This window comes from Dicentrarchus labrax, unplaced genomic scaffold, assembly GCF_905237075.1.
Source record: "Dicentrarchus labrax unplaced genomic scaffold, dlabrax2021, whole genome shotgun sequence".
NCBI lineage: Eukaryota > Metazoa > Chordata > Actinopteri > Moronidae > Dicentrarchus > Dicentrarchus labrax.
Genome location: NW_026136709.1, coordinates 1,109,425 through 1,119,310, shown reverse-complemented (window position 1 = coordinate 1,119,310; position 9,886 = coordinate 1,109,425). Strand labels below are relative to the sequence as shown.

Below are 9,886 nucleotides of genomic sequence, written 5' to 3'. Positions count from 1 at the left end.
TTTTAAATTGAGAAGCAGGATTGGATGAAAAGTTGGTCTTGTAAGGGATTATACAGTCTCCACTAAGAAGACCTTTCAGCCTTGGTGTTTTTGGTGTTTTATCCTGCTTGATGAAAGTAATAAGAGGTGGGGGATCTTTGCTTTAAAATTCTTAACCCTTTAGGCACTGGGTTTTATTTTTAAAAAATACTAGATTTTGACATCTAAATTTCAGAAGGCTCTTGCTTGAAAGTGGTTTGAGATAGAGACAAAGTGTAAATGAGACAAATATTGAGAATGACTCCATCTATTTCTTATGTTGTCTACATATCAAATGAACAGGGAAAAAGTAAATTGTAAGCCAACAGTCGTAAACTAGAACTATTACTACACAACAAAACTCATGTAAACAGTAGGCGTTTTTTATGATTTTTTGATTTTTTTTTTATGATTCTGACACAGTCTGATTTCAGCCTAAGTGGATGTTTAGACTGAATTTGAACAATACAAGGGGCTACATTGGTGTGTAATTATCAGTTGGAGTAACAGATCCATAAGATAGTGTACGGTGGAAATGTTGGAATTTGATCCCCTGAGCCCTCTAAATGGACCTTTCCTAAGTCCTATACTCTGTGCTCCAATGACAGTTGGGCAACCCTCGGTCAGAACCTTGGCCAACTTCCTCCTTTTCTGTACTTAGATATGCTAGGCTAATCTATGTTAAATGGTGAACAGACTTTACTTATATAGCGCCTTTCTAGTCTTTCGACCGCTCAATATGCTGTACACTCCATGCCAGACTCACCCCATTCACACACATTCATACAATGATGGCAGTGCCATGCAAGGTGCTCACCAGAATGAATGAATGAATATGTCCTCGGCCATCAGCTCTTGGTCTCAGATTTCTGGCTTTTCTAACTCAGCTTATCAGGTCGGCTGTCCAGTATATTAAAAAAAAGGCCTTTAGTATCCTGCAGCTCAAGGAATACTGTTCTCTGATGCAAAATCTATCAAAATATGGCGGATCCTATCTCAGTTGATTATATAAATGATTTTGATCAACCCAAAATGGACCAACACAAAAACTCAGAAATGTCAGCAGTGGCAGTATTAGCATTAAACGTATACTGTCATTCTGCCATTATGACTAACATACTGCCTGAAAAGCATGCATTCCTTCTCTCTGGTCTGGCTACCAACCATGTACAAATTTGGAGTGGGGAATGTTGCTATGGCAACAGCAACCTCTCCAATTAAAGCTTTTAGGTAGAGCAGTATTTCAAAAGGAATTCAAGAATGAAGCACCATTATGAAGTTGTATCAGATGGACTGATGGCTTCTGCATTAACATTTGTGGAAGTCTGACAACCTGAATGCTCACAGTGAGTGTGCCTTCCATTGTTAAAGCAAGAGTGTTTCAGCTGTATCATTGGCCCATGCAGGAAATCTGGAGTTGAGTCACAAAGAGAATGACATGCACACATACAGATATATGCCGACTGCTCACTCTTTGAAGCTAAATATGGAGAGGAGTGGTACACTAATTGCATGTCAGCGCTGATGTCTGTGCATGTCCATCATGAGCATGGACAGCTGAACACACACACAGACACACACACACCTATGCACACATATTCAGATAGACATTTCCCCCAACTGTATTTTTAAACGCATTCATACACAGCATCGGGAGCAGTTCAGGGTTCAGTATCTTGCTCAAGGACACTTCGACATATGGCGGGAGGAGCCGGGGATCAAACCAACAACCTTCCGATTAGAGGACGACCCACTCTTCCTCTGAGCCACAGCTGCCCTGTAGTAGGCAGTAGCCTTGGTCTTTACGTGGGACTTGTAGACAATAAGGAGACAGATCTTATCCTTTAAAGGACCAGGATTACACCCTCGCTTCACCCTCCCTTTCCAAGCACGAAGTTTAAACTACGGTGAATGTGTGTGTAGGATTTAGTGGCATCTGGGGTGAAGTTGTAGATTGCAACTAACTGAAACCGCCCGTCTCAACTGAGCATGTAGGAAAAACAACAGTGTCAAGCACAATCTAGAGCCAGTGTTTGGGTTGTCCATTCTTAATAAATAAAACGATTCTTATTTTCAGGTGATAATACACTAATGAAAACAAACCTATGAACATTATTTCATTGCTGACAATAGATCCTCCTAAATGTAACATACCGAACCTTTAAGGTGGTAAGCAAGTTAACAAGTAAGTAATTATCTCTGTATGAGAAATGGATGGAAAAAATAGGACAAATCAAATCTTTGTAGCTGTTTATAGTACTGCAGCATTAATGCAGCATATACCTGTATTGAGTGTGTGTACATTTGTGGAGCAATTGTTTGGTAGAGGTATTTCAGGCACATGGTTGGGCTCTGTGACAGACTTACAGATAAAGACAGAGAGAGAGGGAGAGAGGGAGAGAGGGAGAGAGGGAGGGAGTCTTCCCAGTCAGTCTGAATCTCTCTCAGCCTACACAATCTCCCGGCAACCTTGGGCTCAGTAATGTTGGATACGCTGCGAGGGTAAGCTTTACCTTCCACACAAGCTCTGCTATCACCTGCTCGAGGACACACACAGCGCACATCCGGTGAGTAGACCTCTGTATCACTGTTACTGTTTGCATTTGCCACACTAATGTAGAGCATCTATTTGAAGCTGAGGGCTTTCAAGGGGTAGATACTCTTGTCAGATCACAGAGATTACCACTGCTGTGTTGTTAACTACTCTCTGTACACAGTTTCTTGCATAATTCAGTTACACAGAGGTAACTTCTTGTTGTTACAGGAGCTAAAATGAGACATAAGGGTCTTTTGATTCTATAATCTTTTAATTCCTTTAAGCTGTCGGCTGCTTGCAGCCTCCCAGCAGGGCGGTCTGGCTTTAACTAACAAGTACTTTTACTCAGAGATGGACACACACTCAAGTTGAGGAGCTTATAAAGTCACTATGACATCATATTTTTATACTCTTCAGAAATCACATTTAAAAGAATAATTATAAGAATTATAACAATAAGAATAATATCTTTAGAGTTGACAAGCTGAAAAATTGCATGTATTTGTATGTAATTAATTTATGTAAACAGACACATACGCAACTCCCACATACATGCTGTTGTTCTGGGCTGCCTACAGAAAACCAGTCACCCTGAGCCCTTTCCCTCCCACTCATCCCAGTAAGATCAACATTTCAGCACATGTGGCAGAGCAGGGGAGGGAAGACACTGATGAAGTAGAGAGCTAGTTTTCACACCTTTATCAGGACCTGAGATCACACCGCTGTTATCTTCATACAAAGTACATCCAGTATAAACATGTTCAAGTGACCTATTCTTTAATTTTAGTGTCATAATCCAGGATTTTGTTCAGTACAGATCTTTAGAGCTTTAGTGAATATTTAGGGATGAGCAAGTACACTATTATCTATATCTGTTTAACCAACACAATTATCTGTATTCATATTTGGAGTGGGCGGGGCTTAGATGGAAAGGGGCTATACAGAAGTTGTTCATTTAAGCCTGAAATTGATATGGGTTGATCAAAGTTGCTATATTTATTAGAAATCTATTTACAGAACAGCCTCAGAAGTCAGCTTCAAAGTAATGTTTCTGAGCACAAGAGTAGGAGAACTATTTACAGAAAAAGTTTTTTAAAAAAAGAAAAAATGTTTACGAGTATAGATTTTACTCTGATAATAGGCTTGTACACCTAGAAAGTTCATTATCTGTAACGGATACTCGTTTCAGCAGAGTACTCACTCAACCCTAGGATTTACATTCAGCAGATGGCAACAAACAAAAGTCCAAATGAAAGATAATACTTTCATTTGGACTGCTATAATATATAATAAAAATAAAAGCCATTATGAGGTCAAACGTCTTCTATAAATACTGAAAAGAAAGTGAATACAAAAAGTACACTAAGTTTACATTTGAAAAGTGAACCCTAACCCTGACCATTGTGGCTCACAAAGTCATCTTATTAATGATTCCGGGATGGCACCTGAAGTCGATCAGCTCAACATCTGAGTGTTAATCAAAGGCCAATATCGACTTGGTGAACTGACTTTTACAGACCATGCTGTAGACTAGTAACAGAATCTGCTGTTAGCCTGTGTGCTGTTAATCCATCAGAGATCAGATTAAAGAAGGAGGAGCAGGGATTAGAAATCAGGCGGACCTTGGCTAAATGTCTAGACAGACAGGGAGGTACTGGGGTCATGTCAGTGGGACTGGAGTCTGGCTTGGATCATGGACAGAGCACTGACAGAAAGACCTGGCTGGGTTATTTCCCAAACTCTATAGGCTGAAGAATATGAATAAGGAAGCCTTCAAATGTAAAAAAAAATATGAATTCTCACTGTGAGGTTCTACTGTGGGTGCGCTGTAGGTTTGGTGACAGTCACAAAAATGCAAAGGAGTGGCTCATCTAGATTATGTGATTTTCATGGTCCCGAGACATTCCCAATGTGCAATGCAGTCACTGTAATTGTGATGCATTACTAAGTGTGACACAGTAATCCAAACTCCATACAACAGCTGTCTAGCAAGATTACCAGGACTCCCACACACTGGATGAGATGAGACAGTCCCAAACGGGGCTACCTCGGGAGAAACGGTAAAGCAAAATATCTCAAGGTTTCTTAACGTGTCTTTATGCAGGGATTGGATAGATGTGTGGAGTTATGAAGGTAAGCAGGGTTTGAGCTTTTCTCTCAAGCTTTTTTGTTTCATTCTTTACTTTCATTTTTTGCATAGGCAGCTTGGCTCCCCCAGCTACATGTCCTTGAGCAAGACACTGCTCCCAATGCTGGGCCAGCGCTGTATGAATGTGTGTGAATGAATTAGTTTCCATTTCTGATGAGCAGTTGGCACCTTGCATGGCTGCCTCTAGTGTAAGAATGTGTGTGGACGGAAGACTAAAAAGGTGCTATATAAGTGCAGTGCATTTACCATTTACCATGCAGAACTGAGTGCAATAGCACTGAAGATCTCCGAGAACTGAGTGCAATAGCACTGAAGATCTCCGTGCAGACCCTGTCCTAAAGAGTCCTTCATTTGTTTGATTCAAGTCAAGACCATGAAACCATGCAAAGAGTTCTTGGAGAGAGATTGGGGGCAGAACAGGAATGAATCCAGTGAAAGACTGATGGCAGGCTTTTTGAATGCGGCAGTTCAGAACAGCAGTGACCACTTTTAAAACACAGTCAGATGACATGTGAACTAGTTGTTTCGGGAATACTGAGACCTTAAGTGTCTCTTTCATATCGTCAGTCAGAGGATAAAACAGTAGCAGCCTTTCAATCTAATCTAGTTTCTCTAGCTTACCTTTAACCTATATTTAGCCATTATTAATACTATATTTTACCATACATCTTTGTTTTTGTTTGCAGTAGTGTCATCTCAAAGCCATGACTGCTTGCAAGCAAGAGAGGTAGCTTTTCAAGGGAGGGGAGGTATAAGAAGTGAAAGTCTACAATCACAGAAGCTTTGGAAACTGCTCAAACAGCTTGTGCATGCCAGGGAATGTACTTTTGGCTAACTAGAGCCCTGTAAATTCTTTAACTACCAGTGCTGTAATGACACTCACAGACTGGTGTTGTTTTTTGTCCTCCATTAGCTTGTACCCATGGCATTTTTTATTGATTCCTTTCTCCCTGCTGTTCCTGCTCAATTTGGCACTGCATTAGACCAGGTAGAACTTTCAAGGTTTACTGGCACAAGATAAAGTAGATAGCACCTTTCTTTTACCCGCTGGGCCTGGTTGAGAAAACACTGCCAAACACATCCAGATTGTGACTAAATCCATTTTTGTTTGACTGCACTTTATTCATTCAAGGTGTGCATGTTTGGCCATGTGTTTTTATGCAATGTGATTGACAGGTGTTGAGGGGCTTCTTCCCACCATTAGCTCTTGTTCAAGAGCAGTGTAATACTGTCAACACATGCAGACGCTCTCATGCACACAGTGTCAGGTTGGTCCAGCTGTGAGCCAGGCAGTGTCTCTATTTTCAGCAGTGTGGGATCAGTCCTCAGTAGTGTCAACAGGTGGACAAGCTAACCAACAGCATGACCTTCAGTTGCCTCTTCTCCTTCCTTCTTTACTCTGTCACTCAACGTTCAACCTTTACTTAATCCTAGAAATGGGTTTTCCCAGCACATGTACACTTTAATTATCTCACTTATCTCACAGCAAAATAGCATAACTTGGCATGTCTACTGCAATGAAAGAAAATGCCAGCCAGTGCAATGGTAAAGGTCACTCACCTGTTTTTAATATTTTTAGGATAACCATGGAGCTCAGGGGCATAAGCACTATCACACTGTAGCTACACATACAATACTTATTCAGATTTGAAATTTCCTTTATTGTGGTTAATTTCTACATGTGCAATGTTGATAATCATATGACACAAACCCTTTCCTTAAAATACACAGAGAAATGAAGTCGCACACAAGCTAGCCCAGGACTAAACTGGGACAGCTCTCTAACAGCATACACTTAGCATGTCCACAACACTTACACAGCCTATGATTGTGTATTCTTGTTTGCTCTTTAAGAGCAGAAGATGAATATTTTTTCCAGTACAGATGAAACCCATACAAACAACAAGGATTAGATAACGCAGACAGACCACAAAGCTAATTTTATTCGCCCACATCAAAGGAATTTGAGTGAAGGCTATGTCTAGTATAGTCTATGGAAGTCAAGACTGTTTCAACTTGAGAGAAACATTTGCAACCTCTCTGCACCAGATGGTTTGTTACACAGAACTATCTGTGAAGTTGCCCTTAGAAACAGTTTGGAAAAGGGCATGAAGTTTCAAAACATACTTGGAAGGTGATCACTATCACAGGTTACTTCAACCAATCAGACCAATGAATCAGTAGGCCAGTCAGGAGATATGTTTTCCATTAAGAAAAGCCTTCAGTTCTGTTTTTTGCTCTTCTTTTAATGAAGAACTTTCTCTAGTTCTGATATATAACTCATGCTAGCAGCTCTTAAACAGCTTCCATTTTTGTTTAACAGTCACTTCTTGTTGTGTAATGCTAGTAATAGTTCCTCATCGGACGCCAAACCTCTGTGGTTCGGATAAAAAGCGCATAGCTTCAAGCCTGGCAAGATGGATTCTCACATGGTCTCCAGATTTCTTTCCAATCTCAGCGTTCATCCAGCTCACATCTCCCCACGCCACTCTCTGTCTCTTTTCTAACCTACAGAGTTGATTTGTTCAACACTCTTACCTAAACCACATCTATACATACTGTTTGAGCCGGGTACAATTGAAAGCCACTACACATTGGCATTTTTTTTTTCAGTCAATAGGACAGTGACAATCCACTGCTACTTCTTGATTGCATATCCAATTGTACACTGTGCATGTGGGAAATATGGTGAAAAGAATTAAACAAATTAACAAAAACAAATTCCTTGATCCCACTTTAATAGACAGTGTATAAAATGGAAATAGCTAACATGACAGTTGTGTGAGCTGGTTTTTCAGGATCCATGACTATTTTTAACAGGAAAATGACTTGACATTTTAGGTTTTCATTTCAAATTGTGGAGCTTTCTTCAAGCACTACATCTACATAGTATAAATAGTAAGTGAGCTTCAAATCCGTTACAGTACAAGAACAGGAGACAGATTAAAGGACCACTGTGATTGATTTAGTGGTATCTAGCGGTATCTAGTGGATGGCTCAGCAGACTGTTTGACAGTGATGAATTATGAACATTAACATTACAGGTGTTTTAGGAGCTGTGACCAAAAATGCCTTGATTTGACAATGTATTTTAAATTCTATATAGGTAATTACAAGCTGACAAATGAGTATCTACCACTGTGTGACATGAAAACTGTGCCTGTGTTAGCCACGTGTGGGTGAAAGGCTGATTTTAGTCGGTACGTGTGTAGGTGTGTGAGGGGGCTGAGCATGAATGTGTATAAACATAAGCGCCCACTCACATACAATATGGTATTTAGAACAGACTTGTACTGACATGACTGGTTCATGTGATCCCTCCCCTCTCAACTAACAACGTGGACTGTGGGGACTGTAGGGATTGTCAAGGACATTTGCATTGATCTTGTCTGTATATGTACACAGTATAACAGTTGTTTTCTTTTCCTTTAAAAATGTTTAATCAGCTAAAAAACATACTTAATAGATTTGTGTGTAATTCTAATTTGAAAATTTTAGTTCCAAAAACCAGGGGTGGAAGGGTGGGTCAACAAAGTAGGTGATTTTGACACAAGAAAAAAAATAAAAATAATAATAATAATAAAAAAGAACAAAATGCAGAATGATCATCTTTTATGGAAAATCATAATCTGAAAAGTAAACCAATAACTATGGAAATATGAGTGAGAACATGTTGGCACAAAAAAGCTCTGAAATTGGGTCCTAAACAGTGTTACAACAATGTGCTCTGGAGTAAGAAAATCTAAACCAAAAAGGAAATAAAATTGAAAGCTGGTTGCAGTCAGTCAACTGTCATAATGTTTTATTTCAATATTTTAACAGTTGATTGTAGAACAATGACATCCCACATCTCCCAAATACAAATACATTCCCTGCATGTACATCTTGACCAACTATACCACAGCTGTGAGACACAGGCTGTCATTTTCCCACTGCAGTTTCATGCATTACAATTATCTTGGCAAGGAGATGTTGAAAATGCCAAACATAGCACCTTTGATGGAGCCAGCATGAACTCCACCACCTTTTAGTTGTACTGGACATAAACCCATGTATACCCTCTGATTATTAAGGAAGCAGGCAGCAATGAACACGGACAAGATGACATTTACCCAGCTCAGGTGCTACTAGTAGTGTGAACACTAGCGCTACATAAATAAACATGTCCCTGCTTATTTATCACTGAGGATCTGGTTACCTCCTACAGTACAGCAGCTTGCCATTTTGGCAGCTGATCCAGTCCACGCGGAGCCAAATCTCCTATAAGTGATGACCTTTTTATAGCTGAATGCAGTTGAGAGTTACATGTGGTGGATCTGAGAAAGACAGCAGAATTATACTGGATGACATTGTTGAAACAGATTACAGTATGGATCAGTGGAGGGATGATAGATAGATATTCCTTTATTTTATTTATGGATGGAGCGATTGTAAAGGACAGACACTCACATGAGAGCAGTGATATGAATCCAAGCATCATGTAGTTCCCCTGCTATTTGTGAGTCTTTGGACTTCCCTCTAGCTTCCTCAGTTTGGACTTGGTTGTACTAAGATCAGGATTCATAGATTGTTGTTTGCCACATTTATGACACAGGTGGGGAAACTCTCACTTAGCTGAACTTTGACAAAGCTGACAGCAGAAAATGTTTTCCCATAGGACATTTTTTATTTAACTTTGATGACGTGTTTAAAGAGGTTCTTCACACTTGAACATGTTCTTTTGAGCCATTGACAGTGACACTCTCTGTGTCTATCTTAATGTCACCCATTGGTTTGTGGAGTATCATTTTGAAGCCTCAAGTCTGGCATTATGATCGTCGCCATGAAGGCTTGTCGGAGCCAGTGGAAGTGACGTACTGCGAGTTGAGCTGAAACAATTTTAGGCAAGAAATAAGGAACAGAATCTGGATTCAGATCTGATCAGCACTGCCAAGTTTGACAGTTTGATCTGAGTTTGGTGCGTTGAGCTGGAAGAACTCACTGAGAATTACTTGTCAATCATAAGGTAGCCACGCCCTAAAGCATACCCTGCTTTATCATCTATTTCACTCTAAATAGGACCATCATTTACTAAATGAACATCATGTTGGATGGAAGAACTGAGGACCAAGTAAGCAATGTGCTTATAGGAACAATATAGGAGTAAGGTGTAAATGAGTTGTCAAACAGGCATTCAGATTATG

General features: G+C 40.0%; 1 protein-coding gene across 2 annotated transcripts in view; it reads left to right on the top strand.

Moving 5' to 3' along the window:
• Positions 1-2,416: 2,416 nt before the first annotated feature.
• The window catches only part of LOC127369156 (palmdelphin-like), a 31,941-nt gene continuing 24,471 nt past the window's right edge, over positions 2,417-9,886 (top strand). For both annotated transcript variants that reach the window (XM_051410239.1, XM_051410238.1), the window contains exon 1: positions 2,417-2,585. The gene's annotated coding sequence lies outside the window, so the exon portion shown is untranslated. The remainder of the gene's footprint in view (positions 2,586-9,886) is intronic.